Here is a 20237-nt window from a genome sequence, read left to right on the forward strand (position 1 = left end):
TCATTAACGAGTGTCTGGAAGACCGCGGGGGAGTTTGAAAGTCCAAAAGGCATAACCAAATACTCAAAGTGACCTGTGGGGGTGTTAAAAGCGGTCTTCCATTCGTCCCCCTTCCTAATCCGAACTAGGTGGTAAGCGTTGCGTAGGTCTAACTTCGTAAAAATGGTCGCCCCCTGCAAGAGTTCGAAGGCTGAAGACATCAACGGCAAGGGATGACTATCCTTGACCATGATGTCATTCAGCCCCCGATAATCAATGCAGGGAGCGGAGCGATCCATCCTTCTTCTCCACGAAGAAAAACCCCGCCCCAGCCGGAGAGGAAGAAGGACGTATAAACCCGGCTACTAGAGACTCATTGATGTATTTCTCCATGGCCTCCCTCTCAGGACCGGAGAGCGAATAAAGGCGCCCCTTAGGTGGAGAAGTGCCAGGTAATAAATCTATCGCACAATCATACGGGCGGTGCAGAGGAAGGGATGAAGCTCGGGACTTACTGAACACCACTCTCAAGTCATGGTAAGCTGCCAGAACATTTGCCAGGTCAACCGGCTCCCCCTGTAACACAGAAACAGACATGACAGGGGATGAAGCAGACACTAAACATTGAGACAAACAAAATGGACTCCACTCCAATACAGTGTGGTGAGCCCAATCAATGAAAGGGTTGTGCTTAATAAGCCAGGTGTGCCCCAAAACTACTGGAGCGGAGGGAGAGTGAATGAGAAGGAATCGAATCTCCTCGGTGTGATTGCCGGAAGTGATCAAGTGAACGAGTCCCGTGACGGCTGTTATCTTGGTGAGAGGAGTACCGCAAAGTGTCTTGGCAGAGATTGATTCGGCTAGAGGAACAACAGGAACCCCCCAGCGTTTAGCCAGTTCAATGTCCATGAAATCCCCCTCCGCTCCCGAGTCGATAAGTGCTGCCACCGTGTGGATGACCCCCTCTGACTGAAGCACCGCCGGGAGAGTAGTCCGGCCACCAGAGGGCAATAGAGCAGCAGTCACGCTTACCGTGCGTGACCTCTCTCCAGAGGGAGGTTGCCTTTTGTGAGGGCAGGCAGTAACCATATGCCCCGCCTCCCCACAATAGAGACACAACCCCTGGGCGATCCGATGCCGCCGTTCCCGGGTCGTGAGGTGAGCTCGGCCAATCTGCATGGGTTCCTCTTCAGAGACCCCAAACCGTGGTGACGTGGCTTTTCTAGCACTGGGCGGCAGATCAAAACTCTCACGCCTGATCTCCATGCCGCGATGTTGTGACCTGAGCGTCAAGCGAAAATCCACCCGAATGGCGAGTTCGACCAACCCATCGAATGAGGGAGGCAGCTCCAGGGAGTAGATCTCATCCTTTATGTGCTCAGCCAGTCCATGGAGGAAGTGGTCCCACAGCGCCGTGCTGTTCCAACCGCTAGACGCGGCAAGCGTGCGGAACTCGATTGCGTATTCCGACACTGTTCTGGTAGCGATAGTGCTCGTGCTGCCTCATTACCCTGAGCTGATCGGTCAAAGACCTTCTGTAGCTCCTGGGAAAAGTTAGAGTAGGACCTGCAACAATCATGCTTGTTGTCCCACATAGTGTGTTGTTGTCCCACTCTCTTGCGATACTGGCCAGGTGCATGATAGCGAATGCTACCCTGGATTCGTCGGTGGGGAAGAAGGAAGGCTGTAATGAAAAAGTCAGAGAGCACTGTGACAAGAATGAACTGCATGATGTGGGTTTACCAGAATAAGGAGCCAGGATTCAGGCGGGGTTTGGATCGGCGCAGAGTAGGTGTCTCCTCCACAACAGGTGCCACAGCGGCGGGATCCATAGATGGACCAATCTGTGAACCGCTGTGTAAAAACAGGAGGACTCAAGTGCTGTGCCAAAAAAGTAATGAAGTTTATTAGACACTTCAGATGATAACATCAAAACGAGACAACACAAAATTCAGGAGAAAACGGGGCTCCCAGTGCCCACACCAACTGGACTGATGGCTGGGAGGATGACAGAGAAGAGTTCAGTCTAGCGCTCCCAGTCCAGACACTTTATCCAGTGGATTAATTAATCCTCGCCTGAGGATCCTGGACACAGTACCAAAAATGATAAGCAGAGAGGATATCTCAAAACATACAAGGTAAGGGCAGACGTAACACAAATTACATACTGACACAGAGAGAAACCATCGACGCAAATAAATAGGAAGGGGAAACGAGTCACAGGTGCGCAATTAGTGGAGCACACAGCGCTGCGAGTTAGCGCTGATTGCTCCCCCACGTGCAGTAGCAGATGACAGGAAAATAACAAACCACCATGTGCCGCAGACAGAGACAAAACACGGATGAACAGCAGGAATGAGTCGGAGAGAGGTGCCGACCATTACAGTATGTAACAAATTCAGTCCACTGAAGGCGAGTTGAAGTGTGAACCCAAGTGCAGTTTATTTACAAAGGTGATCCAAACATCCAAACAATAATCCGAGACTTGACTTGACTAGAACAGACTTGACTAAAACAGACTTGACGAGGCATAAACAGACTTGACTAAAATAGACTTGACTTGACATGAGCAGGACTCACCAACAGCAGAGTTACAACATCAATACACGACAAGGTACAATGGGAACATGATGGCTACTTATATCAAACAAGAAGGGTCACATGACATGAACAAACCAATGGGAAACAAGACACATGACTAAGACAACCAATCAGAACATGACACAATGAACAGAGGAACCAATGGCATGAATACAAGAGGGCAAGGGAAGCATGACACAAACAGGGACCATGACTAAACTCCAAAATAAAAGACATGGAAAACATGAACATGAAACAAAACCCAAAACCCAAACCCCACATTACACCGTATTAGTGAACACCGTAACATTAAAATAATAATTCCTGTAAAATTGTTTAAACTACTCAAACACATGGTCTTCCAAAGACATAGAAAATAACAAAAACATGTCTGACAAATATAAGAGACATGGTGATTTGTTCTATTTTATTTAATTATATATACTGTAAATGCATGTATTTATTTACTTATTTATTATTATATATTTTTTTAAAAATACATATCTGTTCTAGATTCAATGTAAACACTTTGCATTGGCAATGCATTGTAACAATTGTCATGCCAATTAAGCACATACTGAATTGAATTGAATTGAACTGAATTGAATTACTCGTGTAGAATTGGTCAGTAACAATTTTAACGTTAAATTTGTGCTGTCAAGTCAAAGGACATTTCTGACTTCAGGTTTCATCAGTTAATTAAAAACATGTGAAAATGACTGTCTCAGGCTTCTGAGAATGAAGGTTAAATCAAGTCAAGTAATAAACCTAAGCAGATTAAACACAATGGCAGAGTGAAAAACAAGAATTCCTTGCAAATAGATCAAATACCATGAGCAGCATGAGATTTATTAAGTTTCCTTTTATAACTCTGCAAATATTCAGAAGGTGTCAGATATGACACAAACCGCTAATGAGTTTATCCCAGGAGCAGATACATAGCAGCAGATTCACATTTGCAGCTTCCTGTTCCCCGTCAACCACGTCTGTTGCCAGTGGCCTTTTCTTATGATTTAGGCTGGAAAAGAAACAGGAGACTCATTAATGCTAATGAATCCGTAGCCTCTACTGATATTCTGAATGAATATGCGTTACATGTGGGTCAAGTAAATGGCAGGAATGCATTAACAGTGATTACTCATTTAACCCAGAGATCACCCATTAACCTGCGTTTGATACTCCTCAGAGATTTGCTTTTAATAATTAATTGAGTATGTGTGTGTTTTTGCTTATGTTTGTCTATATGATTTTGTGATGTTAAATTCTTTCGATATGAGATACAGCTGCTCAAGTGCATTACCCTCTTACCCTCATCCAGTGCCTGTGCTCTTCGCTGATGAAAAGGCCATGCTGACCTACTCAGCCTTGGCAAAGTGGATGTATGTGCTTTTTCTTCTGTCTATATTGATTCAGTCAACCTCTCTTCCATTTAAATTATGGCACAGAGCCGTAACGACCATAGGCATTGAGGGGAACAAGTGGCCAAACATTTTGTCAGCTATTTTCATTTTAGTCTTAGTCCCGGGCTAAAATGTCCTTGTCAGTTTTTATCCTATTTAGTTTTAGTCAAGTTTTAGTCGACTAAAAGTCTCAACATTTTAGTCTAGTTTTAGTCCAAGAAAATCTAAAAGTATTTTAGTCTAGTTTTAGACGAAGAAAACCTGAAGTATTTTAGTCTAGTTTGAGTCAATGAAAACTTGACATTTTAGCAATAAGATTATTATTAATTAACCGTACAGCAGTATTAATTTTGGCAGCAATTTTGAATTTAGTCTTAGTCTTACTCAAATGTACATTTTAGTTATCATATTTAGACAAACTTGCCTGTTTTTGTTTATTCAATGAAATGTATGAGCATTTTAGTCAGGTGTTTTAGTCAATTATTATTAGTCACATAATATTAGTCACATTTTCGTCATTCTGTATAATGGTTAAACTGATAAAAAAAAAGTTTTTCTCAAAATTATAATCGTAATGATTGTTGTCATTTGAAAAACTTTTGCATTTCAGGTATTGCACTTTCTCCAGTAAGCATAACTCAATAGAATGTGGACACATACATGGTGTATTTTACCTCATCTAGTGTACTGATTTATTATGGGCTTTTTATTATATAAATCAACACCAAAGACTTTTGCAATCTCTCTGTCTACATTATGAAAACAGCTAAAACAAACGAAAAATATTATAACAGTGAAATTCCAAGTAATTCCACTAATTCCATAATTACAATAGTCTATTTCTCTATTAAAACAACAGCGATTGAGAAAGTGTATTTATTCAGCGATCACAATCGCAAACAATACAGTCGAGATCCTATAACACAGAATGGTTGAGAGAAACTCTCATTTAGATTGCTAAACTCCAGCTTGTTTGTTTTTCAGATCATCTGCGGCGGCGCTTCCGCAATGAGGTGTGTTTGTGTAAACCGGGCAGAAAATGTGTGAATTTAACAGCGACGCTCTGATTCGGGGATTTGAACTCTTGATATCTGGCAACCGCACTCATGGAAGCTCGCGTGTAGAGCAGTCTGCAATAACATTTAGTCTCCTTTTTTTGACGAAAATAAAAAGAGGTTTTTGGTAAAGTTTTGATCTTTTTGAATACATTTTAGTCTTGTCTTATTTCGTCAATGAAATTGCATGTTGATATAGTCTGTTATCGTTTATTGACCGTATTGTCGTCTCGTCTTCGTCTAGTCTTAGTCATGGGAAAAAAGCTCGTCAACGAAAATTTTTCGTCATAGTCTTCGTTAACGAAATTAACACTACTGAGATGGCCAATCAAATCAAAGTAAATATATATATATATATATATATATATATATATGTGTGTGTGTGTGTGTGTGTGTTGGTCCCCCCCATTGTTCAAGACATGGTTACAGTCTTGTTATGGCAGTTATTATGCTAGGATAATAGGCTGGAAAACAATGTCACAAACAGTAGCAACAATGCTAATCATGCTAGAATCATGCTAGTAACATGCTAATCATGCTAGCAACATGCTATTAACTTGCTAATTATGTTAACAACATGCTAGTAACTTGCTAATCATGCAAGAAACATGCTAGCAACTTGTTAATCAGGCTAGAAACATGCTAGTAACATGCTAATCATGCTAGAATTTTGTGTGTGTGTGTTGGTCCCCCCCCATTGTTCAAGACATGGTTACAGCCTTGTTATGGCAGTTATTATGTTAGGATATTAGGCTGGAAAACAATGTCACAAACAGTAGCAACAATGCTAATCATGCTAGAATCATGCTAGTAACATGTTAATCATGCTAGCAATATGCTATTAACTTGCTAATAGGGAAGTTAATGGGAAGTCGTGGCCTAATGGTTAGAGAGTCGGACTCGTAACCTAAAGGTTGCGGGTTCGATTCTCGTACCGGCTGGGATTGTAGGTGGGGAGTGAATGTACAGCGCTTTCTCCCATCTTCAATACCACAACTGAGGTGCCCCCGAGGTGCCCTTGAGCTGTGTGTGTGCACTTTGGATGGGTTAAATGCAGAGCACTAATTCCAAGTATGGGTCATACCATGGCCACATGTCACGTCACTTTCACGTCACTAATTATGTTAACAACATGCTAGTAACATGCTAATCATGCTAGAAACATGCTAGCAACTTGTTAATCATGCTAGTAACATGCTAATCATGCTAGAATTATGTTAGAATAATATTTTATTTTATATTGTAAAATAAAATATAATTACAATATTACAATATAATATTTTATATTGTAATAACATTTTGCTTGCTTACTTATTCTGTATTATTGATCAAATAAATGCAGCCTTGATAAGTATAAGGTACTTCTTTAAAAAAACATTACAAATCTTTCTGATCCCAAACTTTTGAACGGCAGTGTGTATATATATATATGTATATATATATATATATATATATATATATATGTGTGTGTGTGTGTTGGTCCCCTCATTGTTTAAGACATGGTTACAGCCTTGTTATGGCAGTTATTATGATAGGATAATAGGCTGGAAAACAATGTCACAAACAGTAGCAACAATACTAATCATGCTAGAATCATGCTAATCATGCTAGCAACATGCTATTAACTTGCTAATCATGTTAACAACATGCTAGTAACTCGCTAATCATGCTAACAACATGCTAGTAACATGTTAATCATGCTAGAAACATGTTAGTAACTTGCAAATCATGCTAACAAAATGCTAACACAATGCTAGTAACATGCTAATCATGTTAGAAAATGCTAGTAACTTGCTAATCATGCTAACAAAATGCTTTAAAAAGTAATTGCATATTAAATTGCAATCGCAATATTGGTAAAAAAAAAAAAATCGCAATTAGATTATTTTCCAAAATCGTTCAGCCCTAATTTGAATGTTCATTTTGAATATTCTAAGGATGTTAAAATGTCCAGTTTTGTTGTCGTGATTAGAACATTATTATTAAAAGGTTACACAACATTTTCTTATAACGTTCTATTATCTTTATTTTCAACAAAAATAAAACATAATTTTAACATTACAGAAACACTTACAACATTCTACTAAAGTTATTCTCTCCCAAACTATAATGTTATTTGAATGTTTATTTTTAATAGAATGTTAAAATGTTCAGTTTTCTTGTCCTGATTATCAAGCGTAGCATTAGTTCTGGCAGGTCACGTTAGTCAAGCTCGCATCAGCTGACCTTCAGCTGATCCCCATCTACCTATGGGACTACGACACCTATCTAAGCATTCATATATAAGGTCCCTCAGTATTATCAGCAGTTTTCGCATTGCTCAATAGCCAATTACCCTCCTCCATCCCCAACTCCTCCTCTGTCAGTCAGGATTCAGCTTTCTGATTCTCCTTGAATCAGACTAATTCTAAAATGTGTACATAAAATGATTGAACTTTAACAATATCTGCAATACATTTATGTTGGTTCTGTTCTGTTTACCCTGGGGGGTTATTGCTGCTCTCCCTGCTCTCATCCATGCTAGGCTGCATGGAGGCGCAGGGAGTTCTTGCCCAGAACAGAACCATACCGCCAATCCAAACTGTATGCTAATTGTCAATCATCTTTGACGATAGTGGTCCTGACAGAAATAATGCTATTTTATAATGTAATTTTATAATGTAAGTTTCCTAAAATATTTATTGTATAATCATACTAATAAATTTTTTACCCAAAATATAACATTATTTGAATGTTTATTATTTTTTTTAATATTCTAAGAATGTTTTTTTTCAATACTGTGGGAATGTTCAACAGACACAATGACATCATCAAGACATTCCAAGTATGTTCATCTCAGAGTTTTCTCTCAACATTATAAGAACATTCATCAAGTAAAAATACCATCATGAGGATGTTCTGAGAATGCATTCTCTCAGTGTTAAAGGGATAGTTCACCCAAAAATCTCGTTCCAAACCTGTAAGACATTCGTTCATCTTCAGAACACAAATTAAGATATTTTGATGGAATCTGAGAGCTCTCTGACCCTCTGTAGACAGCAAGGATATTACCATGATCAACTCACAGAAACGTAGCAAGGACATCGGTAAAATAGTCCATGTGACATCAGGGGTTCAACCGTAATTTTACGAAGCTACAGGAATACTTTTTTTGTGCAAAGAAAACAATAATAACATCATTTATTCAGCAATTATTTTCCCCGGGTTACCGTCTTCCGCCATTTTGGAGAGTACCCAAGAACGTCATCAATGTAATCAGGGGTGTTTACATTCAGCATGCTGATTTTTGGGTGAACTAACCCTTTAAGAGAAAACATATCAAATATTAATAAAGTTATAAGAATGTTCCATAAACATTTCTTTAAGTATGCTTTGTCCTAACATCTATATAACATTTTAAAAATGTTAGTGGAAGTTGTGAGAACATTCCCTATGTTGCCTAGCTTTGTTTGTTCATTCAAATGGCTTTTACACTCCCGTGAAAAAGGAGGATGGTGTGTTGAAATACGAAAGGAGGGTATTAATGAAGGGTCTTTTTTGTTACCCAATCACATCTAATACCAGGTTAAAACAGGGACAACATAGTCTATAAACTTATCTATAAATGTAAATTTATTAGGCATGTTAACAATATGCTTGAAACATTGTTTCGGTGCGTTCGAAATGCGCTGCATTTTAATCTGAACTTACTTTGCGACCGTTAAAAAAGCAGATTCTATACAGCAGTATGAGTGGTTTGAATGAATTTTGGATGTACTACATCCACTGTGTTGATATGGTCATGTGACATACCAGCATCCGTTGCGTCACTTCACTGCCATTCACAAATCCTCTTCCGTAATACTATGAATTTGGACATACTACTTGCCTCACACACTGTTTTCGCATACTATATATTAGGCCTAGGGAAACTTTTAAATTTTCAGTGAACATATCAAAACATGAAAAACATGCCACTGCATAGCAACCACAGCAATCTCTCTGCTTTGCATTTTTGTACTCACCGAATTCAACTGGTAAAAGTGCACTGGATTTACTGGGTATGATTTGGGTATGGATTGCAAGTGTCCAGCAGCAATCCTCTAAAGTCTGTTTGTGAATGAAGTGAAGAGATGGGTAAAGGGGTCGGGTCTACCAGCAGTGATGAGATTGGAATTGAGGATTATTGGAGGATAATGTGGAGAGATTGAGCAGCTGAACAAGTGTGAGTCTGCCTGTGGCTGCTTTACTTCATTAACTCCCATAGACACACAAACCCTCGCTGGGATCCTTCAGAGAGGAAACTCACAAAACCGGCTTCCCAGTCTGGCTCATTACAGGAGACCAAGACCACTGTCTGTCACTACACTGGGTCATTCTTAGGAAATGCTGCCATGCGTGCCGTACATGTACATGACTTCACTATTATTCACATGATACCAAACTTCACTTAAAACTTAAAATAAAAGTTTCATTTTATTTTAAATAGGATTTATTTTCAACAGAATATCATTTGCATGTCCCTATTCATTATCAAATTTTGCTTTATTGAAGTTAAAATATGCGTTAATTGTCTTTGCAATTACAGCATGATTGTGAATGTGATATTACTTTTAAACAACAGTTCAATAAACAAGAAATTGATATTGTAACTAGCATTTTAGAGCTACGTTTTTAGTTTTTACTCTATCAATGAAGTAGTTCGAGACAAAGCCACAGAAAAAACACTGCAACGAACAACACACAGTTGTGGCATTTATTTTCTGAATGATTAAGTTGGTGAACTCTATGGAAGCCCATTTCACTACTGAATAAAAAATTAAAAAAGGTAATTGTGACTTTTTATCTTGCAATTCTGACTTTTTTTCTCAGAATTGCATGATCTAACTTGCAATTCTGACTTTTTCTCAGAATTGTGTGATATAAACTCGCAGTTGCGAGTTATAAAGTCAGAATTGAGATGTAAACTCACAAATCAGATTTTTTTTTGCGAGATATAAAATGGCTAGTCTATATCTCACAATTCTGACTTTATAACTCACAACTGCGAATCTCACAATTCTGAGAAAAATAGGTTGTATTACAATTCTGAGAAAAAAGTTAGATTTGTGAGATGTAAACTCGCAATTGCAAGAAAAAAGTAAGATTTGTGAGACGTAAACTCGCAACAATGCCAACAAAAATGTAGCAATGCGTTAAAACATGATAACAATGTCTTAAACATGCAATGTTCCAAAACATGTTAACAATGTGTTAAAACAAGCAAGAAGCATTGAAACTGTATAGCAACACTTTAGCATTCATCTATTAGCAAGCACCTAACAAAACCTTTTCATGCTTTTCACAATACACATCGATTCAAAACAGCAGAAAAGCATGATTTTAATTTTTATAATTTATGCCTTATAGTCACATATAGCAGATTAAAATGCTCTCTATAAGCTAGTTTTTGCCTTAAACACATAGTCTTTTCACTTACCCAATTCTTTTAACACAGTGGTTCCCAATCCTGGTCCTGGAGAACCCCCAACAATGCACGTTTTTGGTGTCTCTCTTATCAGACACTCACATTTGAGGTCTTGGAGTTTTCACTAATGAGCTGATGAGTTGAATCAGGTGTGTTTGAATAGGGAGACATCTAAAATGTGCAGTGTTGGGGGTTCTCTAGGACCAGGATTGGGAACCACTGTTTTAACACATTGTAGTTTGTAGTACAATAAATGAAAGACTCCTAGTTTGTGAAGTACAGTAGCATCAAACGTGCCCCCATACCGTCCCTTTCACACGCTCTTTCAGCAGTGCTTAGGTTGCCAGATATTAATTTTAAGGATCAATACACATTAGTAAAAGGATCTAGTTTAATTTTTCTTTGTGTACAGATTAACTCTTTGGCAGCCATGGTACATTATAAAAGTAGCCCAAAAAATGCAACCCATGGCTCTTTTTCCCACAACTGTCCGTGACCCTGGCAACACTGAATACTACTCTAATAAATGGTTAAACAAGTAAGAGTATTATGCTGTTCTTAATTTAGCCAGTGTTTGTGAACAAATCAGTTGAGGAAATGATTCAAAAGACTCATTTATAAAACAGAAACTTGTTTTGTTCTTTAATGAACCAGTGTAATTTGAGCAAATCAGTTGAATGATTGATTCAATGACACATTCATAAAGACAGCCCCTTGTCGCCACCTACTGGCTAACTGCTGTATCCTGCAGAAATAGATTAGTAGCCTAATAAATTCCTTTTTTTTTTTTTTAAACACTTTCTTTTGACAAGTTTATAATTAGCGCTGCAGGCTGCTTCTCCCATTTTGCTGAGGTGACTCCCTGTGGCTCCTGGGAACCTGAAGTTTTTCTTCAAGTAAACCTGTGTTGCCCTACGAGGCAGTTTTCCTATTTTCTGCTTCACTGAACTGGTGACTGGGCACAAATAATCTAAAGACCATCATTTAGTCAGGAAGACATTTGCCTACAATATATGTTTGTGTCCCCACTTGACAGGCGTGTTTTATAGGGATTATTTCATTTTATTTTTAGGTTCAGTCTTTCGCATTCAGTAGGATTTTGAATTTTCCTTGGTGCACGTTTGTTTTATGTATTTCTACTTCTGTAAGCCCATTGATGTAAGGTCCCGTAAGGCACCTCCAGGCTTGGATTTAAAGCCCCAGTATTCAGTGAAGGATACTGTTGTTGTTTTCTGTTGTCTTTCCCTCCTACAGAATTTTCAGTGGTGGAGATTGTTTGTTCATATGGAAATCCAGACAAATAAAAAACTGCTTTGTTCTATATCTTTTAATGCACATGTTCTCCAGTGTACAACATCAGATCTTTCTCTCTTTAATACAAAATCAAAACAATGTGGAAACAAGAAATATTTGGGCTGCTTTTCAATTTTATTCGAAAATTATTTATGTGTGCCAGCAATGTTTACCATTTTGCATTCAGATACTTTATTGCACGCTAAGTACCATAGTACTATAATCGTCTCGGTTACGTACGTAACTCTCGTTCCCTGATGGAGGGAACGGAGACGTTATGTCGTGATGACATAGGGGGTTTACTTGAGAGCTCCAATCCGCTCTGACTTTCAGAGAAAACGGCAATACATTTTGGCTAGTGGATTTTGCATACCTGAGCCACTCCCCGTGCATACGGGTATAAATAGGCGACAGGTGCATCCACTCATTCAGGTTTTATGCTGAGGAGCTGAGAATGTGTCCCTGGCAACCAGCGATGGTTTGAGGTTGTGGCATGGGGACATCAGGGAATGAGGGTTACGTACGTAACTGAGACGTTCCCTATCTGTCGGTCACTACGAGTTATGTCGTGACGACGTAGGGGGTATATGGAAAGCGCCACAACCTGAACCCCATCAGAACCCTGTAGCGCTGCACATGTTGACAAGCAGCCGCATGTCAGGCAAATGCTACGCAAAGGTCGTAACCTTCCCAACATCCCAGCGCAAATTCCCTGACTTTGGAGCCCGCAGGGACCAAAAGGCGAATACATCGCTGCTGGAGATAGCCACACCACTGTTCCTATGACAGAATTTTTTTTCTTAAGAGAAGGGATTTCGACCTTCATGAAAGGTGCTTCACGCCTTTCCTGTTTGTTGTTTACAGCTTGCCAGTTACAAAGGGGAAGCGAGCCTTCCGGAGAACGGCGCTACGGTGACCACATCCTGCCCGTAGGGAGGTATCACGTGGAGATACTGATATGGACTGACCTAGACCTGGGGCAGTACTACATATGGAATGGTCTCTGAGGCAGGTCCGACCTAGGAGTAGAGAGGAACGGCTGCCAGCAGAGACTGACAGAGTGGTCTGTCAAAGGGAAGACATGGGTTCACTGAGAGGGAAACCTTACCGTGGAAGAATATGCATATGGGATCGCCCGCAGGGAATCAAGCCATATGGAAACCTAGCCTAGTAAAGGGGCTGACCGGAAACCCGGGCAAGCTAACACCGATACTGGGCCTGGCGTCAGACTTATCCGCCCAGTCTGACTGCCGGGGGTGCTGGAGGATACTCAACCAGGGTTCGCCGACCAGGGAACGTCCTGGAGGAGGAAAAGGTGCTCGCATTCCCGGGTGAGGGGGAATGGCGCAGCAAGCGTGACAACGGCCGGCTCTTCCCGCCACTTACCTGTTACCCAGTGGGAAGAAACCGGCTCAATGTGGAGACTGTAAAATTTCACGAAAGGTGTTCGGTGTTGCCCAGCCCGCAGCCATACAGATGTCTGCCAGAGAGGTGCCGTGCGCCAGTGCATAGGAGGAGGCAACACTTCGTGTGGAGTGTTGGGAATGGTAGAATGGTAGGCCAAGGCGATGGCATCCACTATCCAGTGGGCCAACCTCTGCTTGGAGACAGCCTTCCCTTTCTGCTGACCTCCGTAGCAGACAAAGAGCTGCTCAGAGCTTCTGAAGTTCCGGGTGCTGTCCACGTATATGCGCAACGCTCTTACAGGACACAGCAACACCAAGGTTGGATCTGCCTCCTCCGAGGGCAGTGCTTGCAGGCTCACCACCTGATCGCGAAAGGGCGTGGTGGAAACCTTGGGCACGTATCCAGGCTGGGGCCTCAGGACAACGTGAGAGTAGGTCGGCCTGAACACAAGGCACTCTTCGCTCACCGAAAATGCTTGGAGGTCCCCGACCCTCTTGATGGAAGTGAGCGCGGTCAGGAGTGCTGTCTTAGCAGACAGGAACTTAAGCTCAACTGACTGCAGCGGCTCAAAGGGATCCCTCTGAAGGCCAGCCAGGACAGTAGAGAGACCCTAGGGTCCGGAGCGCTGTCTTAGCAGACAGGAACTTAAGCTCAACTGAGTCCTGCGGCACAAAGGGATCCCTCTGAAGGCCAGCCAGGACAGTAGAGAGATCCCAGGAGGGCACCAGCGGTGGACTAGGAGAATTCAACCTTCTGGCACCCCTCAGGAACATGACGATGAGATTGTGCTTTCCCAGGGACCGGCCGTCCACTGCATCGTGATGTGCTGCGATAACAGACTCCACTTCAGAGCATAGGCTTGCCTCGTCAAGGGAGCTCTAGCCTGAGTGATCGTGTTTACCACCACTGGTGGCAGATCACTTAAGTCTGCCACGTCCCGTCCAGGAGCCACACATGGAGGTCTCAGAGATCTGTCCTTCCTCAAAGGGATACACCAGGGAGGGGCTGTCGCGAGGACCATGAGTTCCGAAAATCAGGTCCAGGTGGGCCAGTAAGGCTCAACCAGCGAGACCTGTTCCTCGTCATCCCTGACCTTGTACAGTGTCTGTGTGAGAAGGCTCACTGGGGGAAACGCATACTTGCGTAGAGTCCAAGGCCAGCTGTGTGCAAATGTGCATCCGTACCGAAGGGGGCCTCAGTCAGGGAGTAATACAGCTGGCAGTGGGAGAACTCGTGGGATGCAAACAGGTGTACAGTACCTGGGCTTCCCCAAATCGACTCTAGATCTACTGGATCATCTCGGGATGGAGTCGCCATTCTCTGGGGAACATGAGCTGTCGTGAGAGCGCGTCAGCTGCACGATTGAGCTCCCCCGAAATGTGGACGGCGCGCAGCAACTTGAGCCGCGTGTGACTCCAGAGGAGGAGATGACGGGTGAGCTGTGACATGCCACATGACCGTAGACCATCCTGCCGGTTTATGTACGAGACAGCCGCAGTGTTGTCTGTGCGGACCAACGTGTGCTTGTCTTGCAGCAATGGCCGGAACTGCCGCAAAGCCAGATGCACTGCCAACAGCTCTAGGCAATTGATGTGCCAAAGCAGTTGAGGCCCTGTCCAGAGCCCCAAGGCTGCTTGCCCGCTGTCATATTTACAGAGTCTAACTCCAAGTGGAGGCGTTTTGCAGGCACAGGTGCACCGCAACCGCTCTCTCCACCTGAGGAATGTCTACGTACCCCCTTGCCACCCCGCCATCGAGGGTAGTGAGGACGGAGGAGGGAGACGAGCGGCTTCTGGCTGAAAAAGGGGCTGTCCACGACTTCGTCAGCTCTTCATGCACCTCCGGAATAAAATGCATCGGAGCACCACGCCAATTATCCAGCCGCGAGGGCTCGGGACTGGACGGTGTGTTCACCTCCAGCCCGATACTCACGGCTGCCCGGGAAAGCATGGCTGTCAACTCCGGGTCCGATTCGGCGGTGGCGACAACACCCGAGGGGGGCAGCCCTGCCGAATCTTCATCCTCGGAGGACGATAGCCCATCCCCCGATGCTGCGATCGAATGAAATGCTGGGACCGTCACGAGCCGGGCCAGCGAAATCACTTGGGAGTCGCACGGGACATTCGCTGCGGGAGGAGTGAGAGGTCAACAGGGATGTGCCCGGCGGAGAAGCTCTCACTGTGACCCTCAGATCTCCCAGAGCTATAGCCAGCGGTCCCCTGCTCGTGACAGGGAAACCGGGACGGGTAGAGACAGAGGGTGCCACTCCATTCCCCGTGAGGAGAGAGAGGTGAGATCGCAGTGAAGCCATGCTCATACGCTCGAGGCAACGCTCGTGGCCATCGACAGAGGACAGGTAACGACCGTAACCAAGAGAACACGGACGGAACGGCATCTTTAAAAAGACGCGAGCCGTCTGTGATGAGAAACTACTCTTTTAGTTGAAGCACCCAGGGGAATCGCTGAATCAATAGGGACACTGCTGTTTGTGCCATCACGCCAACCAGGAACAGCTTCTTTCTTCCAGTCAGATCAGAAAGGCTTTGTGGAGAAGAAATCATTCATCCACTCAGCTCCGAAGCAAAAATCTGAGTGGGTGCACATGTCGCCTATTTATACCCATATGCACAGGGAGTGGCTCAGGTATGCAAAATCCACTAGCCAAAATTCATTGGCGTTTTCTCTGAAAGTCAGAGTGGATTGGGGCTCTCAAGTAAACCCCTTATGTCGTCACGACATAACTCGTAGTGACCAGCAGATAGGGAACTAACAATTTATGACATACATATAGGGGCCGAAAAATCACAGTGTGTTTTTGTTTTGGTTCTCTTGTTTTTTCTGTAGCTGCATCCTTTTGTTTCTTGGAAATTTAAAGCAACCCAAACCAGTCAGATGCACACAGGATCTTAACATCTGCACAGCGGAGCGGCAGATAAGTTCATTTGACAGTTAGGATGCTGGATCTTGCTTGCACATGAATACAGAACAGTGCAATACACAATACGAGCATGTTTCTTTGCTGGGTGCAGTGCACCCAAGGTGGGTCACATGGAGCACATGCTTCTGTTAGGCAGATATTTTCTCGAGTACAACTGAAATCGAACACTTGTATTCATACTTAATTACATTTCCAAGGCAAAAATACTTTTTTTATATACTTTCAAAGTACAAGGTACATATAGTACTATTCAAAAATTTGGGGTCAGTAACAAAGTCAGCATTTATTAGATAAAAAATATAGTAAAAGCAGTGATAATGTAAACGAGTAAAACATCTGTTTTCTATTTAATACATTTTAAAATGTAATTTATTCATGTGGCGCAAAGCTGAGTTTTCAGCATCATTACTCCATTCTTCAGTGTCACATGAAATCAGGCTGATTTGATGCTCAAGAAACATTTCTTATTATTATCAATCTTGAAAACAGATTATTTTTTTTACAACAATGTAAAAGTAACAATTTACTGTCAGTTTTGATCAATTTAATATGCACATGCTGAATAAAAGTATTTAAAAAAAAATAAATCTTACCCTAGATTTTGAATATTAAGAATTAAATTGTATAATAATTAGAAAGCTGCAAAATAGATACATTTAAATTAAATTTTTTGGACCTCAATACATTTCCTAAGAATGAAGGATTTGTTCAGCATGGGATGTCATAAATTCAATGCAAATTACTTGTCAATTTCCATTCCAGTAGTCTCAACATATGCTCCTATTTTCACCTCCTTTTAAAATAATGAGGACAAAATTCATGAAGCCATAATTTACGAAAGATTGTCACTTAAAATGCATAAGAACTAACAGCGTGGAAAGGTGCAGATGGCTTTTATGTCCATTGCTTTAATTGTTACGAGCATGATTCTGCTCTTAAATTTTATGATGTCATTTAAACCAAACTGTAAGTAGGAGCATGACATGAGCAGCATTATGAAATGGAGGTCTCATATGCCAAAGCACAGTGCACAAAACAATGGTATTATTATATGAAACTAATGCAAAATTCATTGCACAAAACTATTTTTTTCCGTGCAATGTTGAGAGGCTAATCTATAAACATTTAAATAAATCATTAATATAGGTATATATAGACATTTAAATAAATCATTAATATAGACATACATAGACATTTTAAACTCAGACAGGAAACTTAGAACAATATACTCAGTATGCAGAACTATTTTCAGTTTCTTTTGCTACTTCATAAAGACTTGCTGTTCTTAAACAAATCCTCTTGAGTCACCCACCAGTGATAATCTGAGGCCAAACTTGTCCAAAGAGATCGATAATTTAAGGCTTAGAAAAGCTTAAAACATCCGCAGGCGACGACACATCACAAGTAGCATTGCTTTTTTTCTCTCAAAAACTGAAAGAGCTTTGATAAAACTCTCTGGAATCAATACACAAGCCACGTTTATCTTGCTGCTGTATAGTCATGAAGAAAGAATTGGACTGCTCTCAGACAACCTTGAAGAGCCATTTCTGGAAGAAGAGATCGTTCTAAACCCCAAACTATGAAGCAGTGACTTGAAAGCAATGATTTATTTATCTCAATTCCTGTCCTCTCAATGAATGTGTTATTATTTTAGTATGAAGCTTTATTTTAAGGTTACAAGCAGTTTTACTTAGAGTTTAATAATCAGCAAAAGATTAAAGTCATATTAAATGTCTCATTTAATTTATCATGCAAGAATTGAAATCATAGTGGAAAATATATGAAGCCTCCACAGTATCTGATTTTATTGTTTTCCATTAACATCTTTGACTTCAAGGTCAGGCATTAAGTGATTTTAATATAATCATAGATTTACAGAGAGATATGGTTTCCATTCTCCCCCATTTCTTCATTTAAATCAAATAATATCATGAACTAAACTAAATGTTTATTGGAGGGATCTGTCACTGCCACTTAATAAATTCCTAGAAAACTCATGCTAAACAAATCTCTCAGCTGGACATGGCAATGAATATAAAACAAAAGCTGCAGAGCCAAGTACAAAAATAAAACGATAAATAAAACAATAAAACAATAAATAAAACAATAAAACAATAAATAAATAAAACAATAAATAAATAAAACAATAAAACAATAAAACAAATACATACATACATACATATATACATGTAGAACCAGTGAAATCCTCTACAGAAAAATGGTGTATTGTTAGTCTTAAAATCCATAAAGTTAGGCCAGGGTACACTGATAAACTGTGCCAGGATCAGTGATACAGTATTGCTTCTTCTATAATTGTCAAAGCTGACTGCACTGTGACTGTTCATACTGGATAATAAACATTTCTGCATGGTTCTGTTTGTTGATGATATGGTTAATCATCTCCAGCAAAAGATGACAGACATATTGATAGTCACATCAATATATAATTTTACTTAATTATACAGAAAGATAATAAACATTATTGCCTTTTCATGCAGAAAATTAATAGCCTACAGATTTATATTCCAGTAAACATCAGTTTACTGCAGACACAAATAAAACTGTGAGTCATTCAGCCAGGAACTCTGGCTGAAATATTTCTTCTGTCTCTCTTAAATAATTTATTTCAACAGCAGTGCATCTCAGCTGTTGTACTTGTCTGATTAAATGGAATTACAATGTGGTTTTGCCTTCATGCACAGCCTCTCACTATCAGTTTGCAGCCAAATGAAATGACAATTAAAAAAAAATAAAGAAAATCAATCTAAACATTGTTTTTAATTTTAGCGAGTGTGCATGTAATTAAATCCCTACAAATAATCTCTGCAAAAAGAAGGATGAGGCTTCGGTTTTAGCTATTTCTTTCATTACTCAATTTGGTATTAGATGTACTTAAAGGTGCACTAAGCAATATTTGATAAATGTTTTTGACCACAGTGTCGGACTGAGTCCCAAAACACACTTGTAGCCAATCAGCAGTAAGGGGCGTGTCTAGTAATGATAGAGAGAAGAGAGCGCTCAGTTGGAGTAAACAAGACGGATATTAGCAGATCGACTATAGATAGAGAGAGATGGTTGATAAAAAAAAAGAGGAAAATATCGGAGGAACAAAACATTAAAAGAAGGGTGACAATCAGGCAAGAGGTAGGAGGGTTGTGTACGTACGTGTGGGGCGGAGATATCAAAATAGGGGCGAGGTTTAGGTGGGGTATGGGTGTGTTTGTTTTGGTGCTTTCAAATATCAACATCTTTTGCCAAAATTCTCTTAGTGCACCTTTATGGGTGAAGTGTGTAATTTCTGTACCACCATACATAACTGCAAAAATAACGATTGTTTTTAAACAAGTTTAACTCCTCCTATTGTTAATGGAAATTAATTACCCTAAACTTGTAGTTGAGTCAAAATGAAACAAACATACAAGCAAAAAGGAAGAACAAAGAACAATAATAAAAACAAAACAAAACAAAAGAACAAGGATGGAAAACAAAACAAAAAACAAGCAAACAGTAAGAACAAAGAACCAAAACACACGCACACACACACACACACACACACACACACACACACACACGCACGCACACACGCACAACAAACAAACCACAAAACAGGAATGAAGAACAACAAAAGAAAAGAAAAAAAAAAAACAGAAAAAAAAAACAGAATGGAGAACAAAGAACAAACAATCAAACAATAAGACAAAAAAAGGCAAAACACACACAAAAACAAACAAACAAAAAAAACCTTAATAAAACAAATATGAAAAGAATTAGATTTTGTTTCACTATTAAATTTAATGTGTGTACTTAAAGTGAAGTGTTCAATTTCTGTGCCACCAAACAGAACTAAAAAAAGTCACAAAACACAAAGAAACAAACTATACCCTAAACTAATGGCTGGGTCAAAACAAAACAAAACAAAACAAAACAAAACAAAGCAAAAACAAATAAAGAATTTACTTTCACTATGCATGATGTGTGAGAACCAATGAGGTTCCCTTTCGATACTTCACTCGTACTGCGTCTTGCTTAAGATGCATATGGGAAAAAGTCTTTTTTCTCCTGAACTGAAGCCTTTTTTCATTCACACAGTGAAACTGCACGGCCATTGGTTCGTGCAGTGCTTAAAAAACGAACCAATG

This window comes from Sinocyclocheilus anshuiensis, unplaced genomic scaffold, assembly GCF_001515605.1.
Source record: "Sinocyclocheilus anshuiensis isolate Anshui unplaced genomic scaffold, SAMN03320099.WGS_v1.1 scaffold135, whole genome shotgun sequence".
Classification (NCBI taxonomy): Eukaryota; Metazoa; Chordata; class Actinopteri; order Cypriniformes; family Cyprinidae; genus Sinocyclocheilus; species Sinocyclocheilus anshuiensis.